The following is a 16,145-nucleotide window of genomic DNA, read 5'->3' as shown; positions in this document are numbered from 1 at the left end:
TTGGAAGGAAGAAAAAAAGTGGAAATAAACACAAAACAAAGTTTGGGAAAATAACTTCCTACATCTACTTTACCGTCCTTAACTACAAGGCCAGAATTCATACAATTATTGGAACAATACTTATTTGATCCAAACTTGAGTATTTTGTCATGTTTTCAGCACTGAACGGAAAGCCTAAACAATAACGAGATGCAAATATTATATGTATATTTGTTCATCAATTTGATGTTTCTTCTCTTCATTATTATTCTGCATGTCTCCGGTTTAGTCACACATATGCAGCATTCTGAGCAGAGGAGGTGAGGAAGCAAACATTAACAGCTTGAGCCATTTGGTTCACATATTATGGTCCATGTTGATGTTTCAGAAAATATATGAGACGTAGCATTGCTTGATGATAGGTGTGTGGTTTGTTTAAACAAATGCAGGATGCCTTTTGGTAGAGTTGCATTCAAGTTGAACCACGATCATTTTATTCTTCATTTTGTCATTTACTATTGTTTGTTAATTTATATATTTACGGCTACTGAAACATAAGGCAGATCCCTTTACCATCTTACAGAAGGTAAACGTGATAGCAAAGTGTTCCTCTCTTACAGTTAGTCCAAACATCCTCGTCCTTGCAGGTACTAATGAAAAGCTAACATATCTTTCCTTTCCAGACATTTTACTGAGATTAATTTTCTGCTTTCAACAGAGGGACAGTTGAGTGTAGAGAAAACATAAAACAGCAATGGAGAGAAGCTTACATTTCCATCTTCACATTTTCTATGCCTGATTAATTCTAACAGCGTCTACCGGTCCGGACTTGTCAGTGATCCTCTACATGGCAACACAGACAACACTGACAACCATGTATACACATACTTACACTCCTATGGTCAAGTATGTAAAGTAGGCACATTTATTTGCATAAAAAGCACATGTGAATTAACTGATCTGGAAATTATTTTATGCCTGTTAGTTTATTGAAAGCCTGCAGTTTTAAGACGGTTTAAGTCTTGTTGTGCCAGAAAAAATGTTTAATTGAATTTGCATTAATATATTTCACTTCTGTACTATTTGCTGTTCTATATAAGCAGATGGTTTGCTAAGTGTTATTTTTAGTCTTCTTTCATTCTGATTAGGCAAAAATATTATATTTTTTTTTAACAGTTTTGATTTTGGAAATTAATCACCCTCAACATTTATTGGTGACCCATAGTGAACATGTCAATAACTTTAAAAAAAAAAAAAAATCATCAATTTTAAAATTATGAACTCTAATTTGTAAAACACACCTGAAGTATCAATACGATCTGAGGCTGTATCCCTTTTCTAGTAGCCACACTTCAAAATTGGAATGACACGAGAACATGCCATTTAAATAAAGCAGATGTGTGCTGATTTTGCCAAGTTAAGGGATGGCAACTAGAAAATAGCTATTCATCTAAACTTGCCCACACTATCAGAAAAGTTCAAGCCATCTCAGCAGGGCAAGGAGACACATTTGATTTGGTGATTGAAGAGGAAGAAGTAAAATGTCCAAACCTCACGGTCATCGAACTAAATCTCATAGAACTGCAGCAAAAAGGACAACTTTTGGTGTCATCAGGTCTCCACACTGCTACATACTTTAAGTCTTTTGTGTACTCGCAGTAATTGTGGATTAGGCTTCAGGTTGTTCCTGGAACGTCTTGCATGTCATAAACCAAACAAGTTCCATTTTAGAAGGACTGGAGATCAACTTCCAGCCTTCTTGTTGAGAGACAATCAACCTCTTCACCGGATCGCAGCTGTACCAAAAATAACAGACTGGACAGTGATGACTAATTGTTTGTTGCATATCACCTCTCACCTTACTCTATTCAGCTTTTCCACCATCTATTCATCTTGGAAGGGTTGACACATATAATCATTCACACGCAGGCAGGAAGGACGTACAAAATACACAAAGAGAGGCGCCATGCAGCCAGGGGTTTTGAGCTTTGGGTCTTCTTTGCAGAGGAATGCTCATCTATCTACTGTATACCCTGAAGTAAATCTATCAGACTGTGTCCTCGCTATAAAAAAACCCTGCCATTTCAAAATGGGGTATTAAATTTATCAACCAAGTGTATTGTATGTGCACTGCTATCCTCTGCTTGACTCATTTAGCTCTCTGGGTTTTATGCGTCATTCCCCTCCCCCTCATCACCTCCCCGAATTGAAGCTCAAGGTTCTTTCATGCAAACTACTTTTTGCCAAATCAAATTTGAATGGATTGGAGGAATGACAACCATACCCAGTGAATGGATTTGCAAGGAACTTAGTTCCTTCTTGGCACACATGCCGGCTTCAAGAGGCATAGACGTGTGCCAAGAGGCAGACACACGATCGCCTGTGCAGCTGCCACCACACATCTCCGGTTATCTGCAGAGCAATACTCCATATTTCTATGATTCATGCATAAAGTGATTTGATACATACAGAGAAGATACAACATGCTTGTCCCTAATTTAGTTATTTTCACACTCATTAAAGGAGCTGCAAGCCAAGTTGATTACTAGAGCCGAATCTTCTAGATCTGAATTCTGAGGAATAAAGGCTGCTCCCACTCGTGAAATGATTGGTCCTTGCTTTTATCCTGTAACTTATAGTGGTTTACTCAGTGATTTTGAAAAATGGCTGCATTTTGAGAGATTTAACAACTCTGCAAAAAGAACAAGATTTTAAAAAGCAGAATCTGACTTGTTCTGACGTCTGTGCTTTTGTGAGAGCCAGTACTGTCCGGTTACTTCTACTTTTAGATTTGCACATGCTGACAGCTTCCCTGATGCTCCACAGCATAAAATGACAGCAATAAGTAAGATCAGAGAAGTTGTCAAAGACAGATCCCAGCAGAACTTGGCTGCCCACATGGTTTCAGTGTTTGATTTTTTCTTGTTAAAAGAAGCTGTTGGAGGTGTCCTACATAGACCTAGCAGAGGAGACGATGATTTTCTGTTGCCCTCTGCTGGTACCCTGCTGTTGCTAATTGATCATGGAACAGTAATTACAACTTTTAATTTTTTTTTAGTTCAGATGTATGACTATGACATATTTTTATCTGGCAACAGAATAGGTGTCGACAATTTATAGTTTTTTTTTTTTTTCAAAGATCTTTTAATGGTCAAATATGCAGATACGTTTAAGAACAATATAAACTTTCCTAGTGAGAGAAAAGTTTTAAGAAAAATCTAAGCTGAGGATTTTTTTTTTTTTTTTTTTTTTTTGTAAATTTAACTCATCCCTACTGTTGCCATAGAGCCTCATGCTCTTCACTGAGGGAGATTTAGACAATCAAATGTGAGTCTCCACTCCTTGGATCTGTGCATTATCATACTTCACTGCCCACAGCTTGTCAGTGCAAATCATTCTCCAAGTGATTTACAGAAACGCATAAACTGTTTTTCCTCTGTCTGAGATGAGAAAAATGGTGGCTCCACCGCAGTTTGTGAATTATGTTCATGTTAAGGTTCAGGTTAAGTATTTATCCTTCAAACGTTGCCCGGTACAATAATTAGCCTGCTCAGTTTTTATCGGTTCCTGTAAAAGCAAATGAGCAATAGAAGAACAGTCAATCCTGGAATTAAATTGGCACAAAATGTACATTTTAATTCATTACAATGGGCACTATGTGTACCCACCAACTAGAACAACTTCTCAGGATTGCATTTTGTTTAATGTTTGTTTTTGTGCAAAACTTTCTGAAGAAAATATAGTTAAACTAAATGTTTATAAGTCCCTTTTTTTGTTCTTCATTCTCACTGTCTGATATCAAATCATACTAAACTCTTGTTGTTGTTATTGTTTTAATTGAGCCAGGATTAGCCAAGTTATTTCAAGTTATTTATATTTACTGTATTTCAGAACAACCGGAAAGGGAATATTTAGAGAAGAAGAATAAAACCCCAAAGCAAGACGTCAGGAAGAGAATTGTGGATATGCTCAAGTCTGCTTCATTCTTGGATAGGATTTGCAGATGCTTGAAGATGCCTCAATCAAAAGATGGCATGCAAGCATGAGCTCCATGCAAATGTCCATTCTTTCCATTTAGGGAAGAGACGGGTTCTTTGCCCCAGAGATGGACATGATTTGATGTCAAATGTGCAAATCAAACCCAGAACTAAAGCAAAGGACCTTGTGAAAATGCTTGATGGAGCTGTTAAGGGAAAATATTTTCAACAGGAACGACTCTGTATTGTTATGGACTGAAAAGTCATTCACTGAGGAAGAGGTCACCACTTTGAAAGCAACAGAAAAGGGTGACAGTGTGCAAATGTACTCAGATTCAAAGATTTTGGATTTAGTAGATTTGTGTTCTGATGAAAACTAAAATTGAAGTGTTTGGCTGTGATAACATTGCAAATGTTGAAAGAAAATTGAACTTTGTTAGCCGTACAAACACCCTCCATCGGTTAAGTACACACTGTATGACCTAATGAAGCAAAACATGTAAAATATTGAAGCAAAATTTGAATACATCACTCAGGAAGGTAAAGTTTGGGCACAGTTGGGTCTTCCAAAAGGACAAAGCTTTGGAGTGTGTGTTAAAGAGCCCTGATCTCAACCCCATATTTGTGGGCCGGACAGAAAAGTATGTCATAGCCAGGTCTCCTACAAACCTGCATTTAGTTACACCAGGGTTCAGCATTCTATTGTAATAAGCTGGTGGAAGGACACCCAAAACTTCTAGATGTGAACAAAGTAAAAGAAAATATGTATTTACATAATATCCAACCTTATTCTTCCAGAATTTTAGATGTGTTACATATGTTTATGTAGATTTGATTTGTTGTCCATATTAAGCAGTCACATTAAGGTATTTGTCAGTGCCAGCTCTGAAACAATAATTTGAAACAGCATTAAAAAGGAATTTGAATCAGAACGATTCTGTTAACTGGTTAGAAGAAAATAAACTGTCAAGATACATTTCTCATTGTAGTAGAAGGTGGCTGCTTAGGCTATTGTTGCCTGTGATTTTATTTCAGAAAAAGAAGAATCTGTCTGATTCAAAAACAGAGATCTGGAGAAAGAAAAGAAAAATGAGAAAGATTGGACAGCGTGCTCTTCTTCAACAATTACTTTAATCTCAGGGGCTAGCAGGGTTATTATATATCTGGGTAACTGCTGGTCAGTGCCAGCTCAGACAAGAAACAGCTTGTGACTCACACCATTTTAATTCTTGCCAGGTAAAATGCATTTCAGCCAAAACTGGCACCCGTCCAAGGCATTTCATGTGTTCTCACAGAGAACATCCACATTGAGCCAGGGATACCTTTTGGGTTTTTTTACAGTAATTATTCTATTTTGTTTTTACACTACTTAAACTTAATTCTTATTGCATTTCCCTTTATCATAATTACAAATGAATTGCCATGGAAACCTTGCCTATGTGTTAAAAAGTCATTTTGACTTCATGTTTGGTCAACAAGCTTAGCTTCTGTTGACTGAAATGTGAGAGGAATTGGAGTGTCTCTCGTGTGTATCAGCGAACGCTACTTGGCTGTCGGGAACACAGGTCATGTACAAATTGCTTTGCTTTGAGCTCAGGAGCACAAATTGCTCTTACAATTGTTACAATTCCAGCACACTCTGTTCCAAATAATCTGTCATTAAAAACATCACGCTCATTTCACTTATTTCTAGGAAACCAGTCTGTGAGTCTGCAGCATTTTATTTTGGGCTTGATGGTTCTAAAAATGTACAATCAATCAATCAATCAATCAATCAATCAATCAGAATATGTTACATTATTCACAATACTGCAGTCCTAGCTACTTTAAAGCAGGAGGCAATAAAAAGACACATCAAAAAGAAAAAAGGGGTAAACAACACTTAACATGTGAATGATAATTAAATATAATAACTGTTGATGTAAGTGAAGAGCTGAGAAAATTGTATACATTCTAAGAAGAATCACTTATATACTCTTCATTTTTTTTTTCATTTCAGACACTAAAAGATCAGAGGAACAGAGAATAATAAGAACACAGACTTAAAACTCATTTCTATTGTGGTTCAAATGCCACTGAGTCCATAAAATAGATACAATATACTAATAAAAGTATTAAAACTAATCAGCTGATAAATAAAGAAATGATAAATAATGAATGATAAAATGTTAAAATAAATGACTGTAACAATAAAACACCAATTTAATTTAAAGTCAAGTATAAAGTAAAACTATTTACAATAAAGCTATACATATACTACACTCTAATTACCTTAAGTTATTATCAGAATTACAAAATTCTTCAGTTTGCTGTTAAAATACCATGAATGCTACCCTCCATTCTCCGTTTTCAGAAAGGATGTGCAACAGATAAGAGATAAGGAAGGATGAAGTGGGGCTATACTGAAAAAACAAAAAGAAATAAAAGAAATGGGCTTACTTAAAAAAAAACTGGAACATTTCATTAAACTTAGTTTAAATTTGAAGAGAAGGTTTAGTAAAAGGGTGGAGCAGAGTGCAGGCTCTCGAGCTGTCAAACCAAAACAGGACGATTTCAATCAAACGGCATAATTTTGGTCCACAATGAGGCACATTGTTTTAATAATAAATGGAGGGGGAAAAAATGCAGTTATGCTATTTTAAAAAGCGGTTTACAAAAAAAAAAAAAACACAGAAGATGTCTCCTATGACATGAAAGACATTTCAGTGCTCTGCTTTTATTAGCCTCTGCAAGAGAGGGTAATTAATGAAAATATTAAAGCTAAATTTTCACAACAGACATGAGTAAGTCGATGTGTCAGAGCAGGATCTTGTACAAAAGAGTGAGGGGGTGAAAACATCTTTGTATTACACCTTCGATAAAAGAAAATTCAGAGACTTTCACATAATCTTGTACATAATTTGTACCTATAAATTTACTCTTCACTCATAGAACTGGACAAGATACAGTCCACTGCCCCGGGTAATGCCTGGGCCGTGGCATGGGACTGCAGAGAAGCTCCACTTACTGGGAAAAGGTCTTCTTACTGCTATTTTGTTCTGTAAATATGTGCAAATCTTGTTAATACTTTATATTTGTGTAATTGCTCTGCATAAGAATGCATCCACTTTGTTGTCTTTTGGAATTCATTGTTTGCCCTACTTTCCTCCACATCAACTTGGCATGCTGGAGCTCCCACTCAGCACAAGCCCATAGTGTCTGGCAGATACGTGTGTGTAGCTTCACATTTCTGTGAGCGTCCTTTGCCAGATTTTTTTTTTTTTTTTTTGTTCTGGGGCCACAGTCAAACCTAGTGGAATGAGGCCCTCACCATCCAAGCTCACAGCAAGAGAGTCTGCCTGCAGGGAGCGGATCAGACTCATGCATGTTTTTTTTTAAGTCTTGAATTAATGAGTTTGCAGTAGGATTTATCATTAGGGCTTGTTTGTGTCAAGTATTTTATAATGGAAGTAATCGCTTGAGACCAGCTGTTCCAGAAGCGTGAAAATGAGTTTAATATACAAACTTTATATATATTAAATCCATACTGCACTGCAAAATTGGGCAAATATGCACACATTCAGTACTATTATCACTGTCTCTGAGAAAAGAAGGTGCTGGTTACAGCAAGAGGTATGTTGATAATTATCTTATTTCCCAACTGATTGAAACAAACGTTTGAGCCAAGAAAAGCTAAAGGTCTGCTGCTTCAACTGGATAATGCACACCGGGGCTGAGCACTACAAATGGCGCTGAAGCTGAGGTAATAATTTAGATGTGCGCTGGACGACAGGTCTTACTGAGCTCGTAGGAAACCATGACGGCACCTCATCTGTCATCTGTCATCCTCACTTCAGCCCCATCTCCTGGGCTCAACTGGAGAGCATCCTCCATCTCTCCTTGGCCACATAGCCGAGACACAGGCACCCTCAAATATGATGGATGAGAGGAGAGCACACACAAGCCTTACTGTTTCAGCAGAGCATGACTCCATTTACACCCACAGCATTACCAGCGAAAGTCGGGCTGGTGGTTCCCAGTGTTGTCCTTAACCTGACCAGCTTTGCGAACAAATACAGACAGATATAGGTCACCCGCTGCTCCAGTTTCACCCTTTTTCTCCTCAAAATGTTTAAATGCAAGCTCGTATCAGAGCGTTAAGTGACATTAGAAGGGGGAAAAACATCTATTAGCATATTAAAATAATCCTTCCGGTGTACGAAAATGGAAGATAAAAACAAGGAGTCAATGTCATGACAGCAGTTTTGCATATATTTGACCTAAACTTTAGGTATTATTTTTTATGGTAATGTGTGTGTTTGTATAGCTATGAGAGAGCTTTAAGTATTTTAAAAGTCATTTAATATGCTCTATGTGAACAAACATCTATGTGCATCTGGAGTAGTTGATCCCAACACTTTGCATTTGTTCCAAGCATGCTGATTAAATTTTGAACCTCTGCTTTATTTTATCAAACGCGCTTTCTTTTTTTCTTCCTTTATGTGTTTTCACCAAGCAGATTGGGCTGCAGAAATGAATGAAAGTCATTGGAGAGTCCCAACAAAGATTGATAGACACGACCACATGTGTGTGTGTGCGTGCGTGTGTGTGTGCGTGTGTGAGAGAGAGTTTTGGACCACAAAGTTTTCCTACAAGTTTGACTTCTTATGATTTGCACTTTAAGACATGGATGTATTTTTGACTTAGCCTGGAGTTAAATTTATTGAAGTTTTATTTTGTTATGTTTTTTCTTCAGATTCATAAATGCACTTTTTTTTATTTGACATGCTGGAATTCAGACAGTTATGAATGTTGTCCACTGTAAAAGTCCAATTTGACATCCCTACCATACAACATTTTCTCAAACTAATGCTTTTAAGAACATAGGAGCTGAAGCAACACATGCTTCATTTAGATCTCTAAAATGCTCTGTTAGAGGTCAAACCAGGAGGAAAATAAATTATCATTAAGCTAACTCTGTATGCAGCTAAATGTATTTTTAATACACATTTTGCATCAATATAACATGTACAAAAATATACTTTTTAAAACTGCTTTTTATTCAGTGTGTGTTATCAGAAATAAGGTGAAGGAAATGTGAATCATCAAAACTGCAGCACAAGTATGCTGTGTCTGTATTTTCTTCTCTGCTCGCTGAAAGGCTCAGCAGGTCTTGAGCTGATAAAAAAAAAATACTGTCACATCTTCTGGTTTATTTATTCAGAAGCAAATAAAACACTATTGCGCTGTGTCATCAACAGCAGGCAGTGAAGGAAATCAAGAATACACACAAATCTCATCAAACAGTTGCACATAAATCTGTGTCCAACTGTGAGTCAAATCTTTTTCCGTCCTGAGAATTTGTTACTAGTGCAATGTATGACTCCATTTTTGAATTAATAAAGAAGATGTATTAACAAAGTGGGTTTTTTTTTGTGTCTGTGTTCCATTTAAGATGTTTTTTTTTATTTTTTTTATTAAATGTTTATTGAGATAAAAACATGCTTTTATTCAGCATGTCTACATCTGCAGGAATTTGTAGACATTGCAAGCTCAAATGTCAGCTAATTCATTTCAATTGAGAAAATCAAGTAACACCATGTTAAAAAAAAGTTTTGTTCTTTTTCTCTTTTTCTATGGTGTTATTTGTGTGCTTGTTTGCATTGAGTCAAATATATGATGCACATACAAACAGAAGGTGTGACTCATTGTGACCTGAGCAAAATATGTCAGGTGGTGCAGTTACGTAATGTTGACTCTCGGCTAATTCAAGCAAAGCAGCCTGTCTGTGTTTTTTATGTATATTTCCCAATGTGGACCATTTCAGGAAAATAATATTGAGGCTTGACTGTGGCATAAAAGCAGAAAATGTAGTTGTATTGTTTGTACTGTGAACTCTGTGTGCTCTATATTAAATTCAATGATTAAATCAAGGAAAGACATTTTAATTCCATATTTGCATCTTTTATTTTAGAAGCTATTAGGTATAAAACATCAATTGAGTAGATATCTGTTTCTCACTGGGTGGTTTCTCTTATTAATCTGAGAACCTTTTTTTTTTCATCTTGTTATGGTAAAAGCACAGCGATTAGTACTGATTCAGGGTTAACCAATACTGCTTCTTTGATTGTATAACATAATTAAAAATGCCAGATCAGCTGTGACTGGAAAAATTCAAATCAACATGGTGGAGTTTATTACATGATTTATTATCATTTTAACTGTCATGGATTTGAATATTGCTTCCCTTGTTTATTTAGATATTTATTTTCTGACTGTAGTTTATTTATTTATTTTTTGCTGATCCCGCTCTCATCGATCAGCTGCCCTCTGTTGCAGCTCAGAGGGATGGGTAGGTGGTGTGTGGGCGTTTTATGATCCGTCCTCATCCTCTTTCCATCCTGTAAAGTGCTTAACGACAATCAATCTTAACTCCCCTCCTTAGGAGATAACGTCAACCATGAGGTTGTATTGATCTGAGAAGAGGCCTCCAGGTGATCTTTAGTCATTCCACAAACCTCACCTATCTGTCGACAGCAGAAAATACTGATTTAGAGTGAAGGAAGTATCTGTGAATTGTTGAGCATGGAAGCACTGACACCGCTATTACATCTGCAATGATAATCTATAGTGGACTCTATTACTGAAAGTAGCTGCTCGGTGAGTAGGTCAGTTCTTTTATTCAACATGATAATGACCCGTGGCCCTGACTGATTAATGCACCCATCCCACTGCCACTCCAGTGCATACAAGAGGACAGAACATCTTTTTTCTCCTGGTAATATTCTTTGAAATAAGGAAGATTCACTACATCTGTATTTTTTTACACTATGACTAAACATTTACGCTAAATAAATGCGTAAATGTTTAGTCATAATGAAGAATTTATTCATAAAACAAATTAAGATTTATCTTTTTATCCCAACACCACTTTTAACCCTCAATTTTTAAAATTCTTTATTTTTTTATTTTTGGTAATTTCGGTAAAACAAGTTATGTTTTACCTAAATTATGTTTAGGTAAAACATAATTTGCTTACACACTTTGCAACTTGCCTTTGCAGGAGTGTTGCAGTATTTTTTTTCATAAAAAATCTGACCTTGGCATCACATAATCTTCTTAACATTAAATAATCTTTGCACTACAAGGTTGTTGGGAAAACATCTTAAGTGTATATTTCATCTAAAGGGTTTTATGAAATTCAAAACATAATTCATGTTTTATTATGTTTTCCTTGATATATTTAGGTCTCAAAATCATCTGGATGGTAAAAGCCTGGCTCACAGGAATGAACCTCACAGATCAGGTTTGACATCATGTGTCAAATAAAGTTATGAGAATGCTCTGTGACTCTGATGCTTTGTTCATTTTGACACTCTTGTAAGATAAAAAATGTCTGGCTGCTGCTCTTGTTCAAATTCTGAATCATTGCATTAAGCATCCTCTTGTATGCATTTACTTTTCCTGAGCATTAGGTTCATGTGAGATGGTAAAACTGTCAAAAGCTTGGAGATAGAAGATAAAGCACTCAGGCCCATTTTAGAAGCTTCCCTCTGTCTTCATGTTTATGCTAATAGATTCATTATCATGCTTTATAGAAATCTAGGTACCATACAGGAAGTCACATGACTAAGACTTTGTGTACTCATTTGGAGGTCATTCAAATTCAATGGGGACTTGGTGTAATTAATCAAAATAATGTATTCTGGAGAAGCAAGGCCTGTTGGACAGCGGTATTTGATAATAACATGGACATGGATCTTATTTGACCATGTTCCAGCACATCCATATTAGACTGGCAGAGGAGGCATGGCAGCATAATGTTCTATTGTTTCTAAATTCCTAAAATAACCAGAAAGTGTGCAAGACAATGAGACTGTTTAAAGTCATAATACTTCACATTTCAGAATGTTCTTATTACACAATATATTATTTTAAAATAATTAAAGTCACATGATAAAGTGCGTATTTTTACAATACAGATGGTCAGGCAGACAGAGACAAAAAATAAGCTTCCCTCATGCTAAAAATACAGTGTCACTTTCATTTTTTGAAGATGGTCAACATGACGTTTTCAACCATCACAACTGTTACCTTAAACGTAGAAAAACTGTGCATGATGGACTTGCAGCATATTCTCTTTGTTTGGAGCCTCCCTCATGAACGGTAGAGCTTATTCTGTGACCCGTTAGCAGGCAGGCTGTAACAAAGGCCACTGATCTCCTTCCTAACTACACCCATCCTCTGCATCCTGTGTTCCAGCTCTTGCCCTCTGGCTCTGAACAGGGGATACCTGTATTCCCTTTATTCCGAAAGCGATGTTTCATGAATGCATAAAGGCAGAGAGTGTTAATTCTGTTTTTGATTTTTTTCAAATTATAGTTTTTCTTATAGGCATTGGTTATATTAATGTTTTGATAATTTGTCTGTGCATTGTTTGTATGTTGTAAATTACATATTTTTTATACACATACTGTACATTAGGCTTTAAAAATGCTAATACCATCAAAGATAAAGATTTTAGGCAATATTTTAACACTACCAATAAGCTTTTTCAGACTGAGAGTCATATTTCTCTTTTAAATTGTTCCATCTGGATTTCCAATCTGAATCTGATAGAGAATCTGTCGGCTAAAAATTAAAATCTTTCAACCTTATAAACTTCCGGTTCAATATCAAAGATAAACTGTCATAATACCAATTGAAAATTGGTATCATGGGAAAAAAAATAAAAAATAAAAAAAAAATAAAAAACATCAGGGTTTAACTAGTATAATGACAATAAAGATTTCTCCATTGTTTTCTGAAAAAGGTATGAATAATTTCCAACTTCCCATTTACAATTAGAAAACAGATATTTATATATTTTTCATTTCATTAATGCTTCTGTCTTGATTCTCCTTTTACATTGTTTCTGGACATGATCCTGTAGCTGAAGCACCAGAAGAAATATTTCTATTTATTTATATCACTGCTGGACCATTCTGACCCAGTAAACCCTGCATCATCCACAACAAATGGAAGTAAAACATCCCAATGTTTAGTTTTGGCTTTTGCTCTGCTGAAATTTTCACTCTGGTTTACAAGGACTAGATGTTCTTCCCTCCCCAGCTCTCCCCGCCTTGAGCTGTCAATCAATGACCCCTGGTGATTCCATAGATGAGCCAACAGGACGTGCTGCACCTGGCATGAACAACAACTGTTGCGCAGTGCTTGCACACAGTCACAGGTTTATCCACTGTCAGAATAGGGCTCAATAATAGCCCTATACTAAAGGTGAGAAATTTGGAAATGGACAAATATTACTTTTCGTAAAACCAAGGAAATCTCATAGTTACATTCCACACCAGTAGCAGTACTGGTTTGGGTTATCATGTGGGCTTGTGTTTTAATTAGTGCGACCTACTGTGACTGTGACAGTAAAAGAGCTGGAAGTATGTTGGCTTCATCATACGTCTGTGATCCCAGTCGAGCTATGGCACACCAAGTAAATACCGCTCATCCTACAACTTGGTACACAAAATATGGCTTAATGCTATTCTTTCTGAAAAATACCACAGTAGAAGTTAACAGAAACATAAAAGATTATCTATTTATTGCTTTCGACTTGTATTTTAAGACAAGCATTTGCTGTGAGCAGAAGTGCAATTGTCTGCAAGCATCATGCAATATGTCTGGCTCATGCTAGCAACAACACGTCAAGTATGTTGGCTCACCTCTGAGGATGCAGGGCTTGCTTATCGATTGACCGCGCAAAGGATAAGAGTCAAGCGAGAAAGAACAACTTCTACCTGCAACTTCTAAACAGAGTTTCAGTGAAAAATGACAGAGGGCAAAAGGTGTAGCGAAAACAGCGTCACATCTTGGGAATTTATGAAGTAGAGTTATCTTCGCCACTGTTTTGCAATCGTTGCAAAACTGCATCTGATTATTGAAGAAGATTAGGCTAGATGCATGCAGATACAAACATGCCTATTAAGTTATGATGTTTGGTAATATTTGCCCTCATTTTGCGTCGGGTTGGACTTTTCAAATGTTTTGGCCCCAATAACAAATGATGCAGAAATTATTGAAGTGAAATTGAATTTTATCTTGTGAGAAAGGGCTTTTAGTTTAAATCCCTTTTAAACAAGTCATTGTTTGAAATATCTTCTTATTACTGTACAAAAATCACAGCAGCTCCACTACAACACTTTCTGATTATAGTTCTGTGATAAACACAAAAACACAAACCCTTTGCAACTCACTATGTCATTCACATCACATCCAGTCCCTTCAGTGAGATCATGTGGATATCTGTGCTTTCAAAACATACTGCAAGGTTTCACAATCAATGGGGCATTGCATACAGCACAACACAATTCACAGGAGGACGATGATAAATGTAGGTTGTGAATTTCCTCTAATAACAGCCGGCGGAGCACATTAGCTTTATGTGGCTACATACATCATCATTTCTTGAGTATCATTGATATAAAAAAAATACATTTTATTCTAGCACAGCTCTGCTCATCAAAGGTGGTACCCCATTATATAATGAGAATAAGGACAATTCTCATTATCAGAATGTCAATAGAAGTGTACATTTGACACAGTCACTGAAAATGTAATATATTTCAAGCTACGTACAGCATCCATCCATCCATCCATCCATCCATCCATCCATCAAATTTTATTTATATAGCACATTTCAGCAGCAAGGCATTTCAAGATGCTTTACATAATTAAAGAAAAAATAAAACAGCCTGTGACATTGAATAAATGGTAAGAAAGAGAAAGACATTTTGAAAAAAAAGAAAAAGATTAAAAAAGATCCAGAAGATCTGAGGGGTCTAGACGGTTGGTACAGCAATAACAGATCTTTAAGGTATTGTGGTGCTAAACCGTTGAGTGATTTATAAACTAACAACAGTATTTTAAAGTCTATTCTTTGAGCTACAGGGAGCCAGTGTAGGGACTTTAAAACTGGTGTTATGTGCTCTATCTTCCTGGTTTTAGTGAGAATGCGAGCTGCAGCTTCTGGATCAGCTGCAGCTGTTTGATTGATTTATTAGTCAGACCTGTCCATCCATCCGTCCGTCCGTCCGTCCATCCATCCATTTTATGTACAGTCTTGTCCCTAGTGGGGTCAGGAGGGGTGCTGGTGTCTATCTCCAGAGAACGTTTCGGGCGAAAGGCCGGGTTCACCCTGGACAGGTCGCTAGTCTATCGTATTGAAGCTAAGAAGTTATTTTTTGCAAACAATTTAGCCATTTTAATATCAAACATCTTCACTTAGGCCCTGTGCACATTCAGACTTATTATGATATTAGTAAACCACAGAATTAGTAATATATTTTTTTCCCTGAAAGGTTCTGTGGATTGGTGGGATATTAAAACTGCAAGTGGTTTTTCTGCCCTCAGGAGCACCTGGATCTCAGCTTTCATTCATTTATAGGTTTTACACATTTACAGTTTCCACAGTCATTTTGCCAGAGGAGTTTTTTTTTTTTTTCCTTTAATCCACAAAGAGGCTTTAGAGTAATAAGCATTCGGTGAAATGCTACATTAATTATCTGGAACTATTATAATGAAAGGAAAAACAGTCCATTAAAACATCATCCTCTTTTTCTACTCACTGTGAGCACCAAATACAAAAAAAAAAAAAAAAAAAAAAAACTATAAATAAATTATTATTAAATTCTAGAAATTAAAGAAAGCAAATGAAAATGGGCCTTGCTTTTTTATTTTTATTTTTTTTGGTAGAGCTTCCACTGAGTCACAGTAAGTCATCTAATCAGAGTACTGCTGAGTACATCTGTTTTTGTTTTTCTTTGTGTCTCCCTTAAAGGAGTTCAATTGTTTTCCAAATGAGTGCAGCAAAACGTGAGGACACTGCATGAATGTTTTGGGATAATTTGTCCAAGAGTAAACAATATGACAGCATGTAATGGGTTATTTTACTGTTGCCAAAAGGATTTTTCTCCATTAACTCAGAATCTAAACTAGAGCTGGTCAAAAGTAATCCAGACTCATCATTCTTTTTCAACACCAGAAGTAAACAATAAAAAAACTATGAGAAAGGAAATCACAATGTTCTTTATTTATAAAGGGGTAATTAGTTTGGGTGATTTCCTCCATTCTGTTTACTGCATTAGACTTTCTGTTTTCCAAAACTATTTGTACTGCACAGCGTTTGATGAGGTGATTAAATAAACATAACATGAGACT

Source organism: Poecilia formosa, unplaced genomic scaffold, assembly GCF_000485575.1.
Source record: "Poecilia formosa unplaced genomic scaffold, Poecilia_formosa-5.1.2 Scaffold356, whole genome shotgun sequence".
NCBI classification, from domain to species: domain Eukaryota; kingdom Metazoa; phylum Chordata; class Actinopteri; order Cyprinodontiformes; family Poeciliidae; genus Poecilia; species Poecilia formosa.
This window is presented reverse-complemented; position numbering follows the sequence as displayed.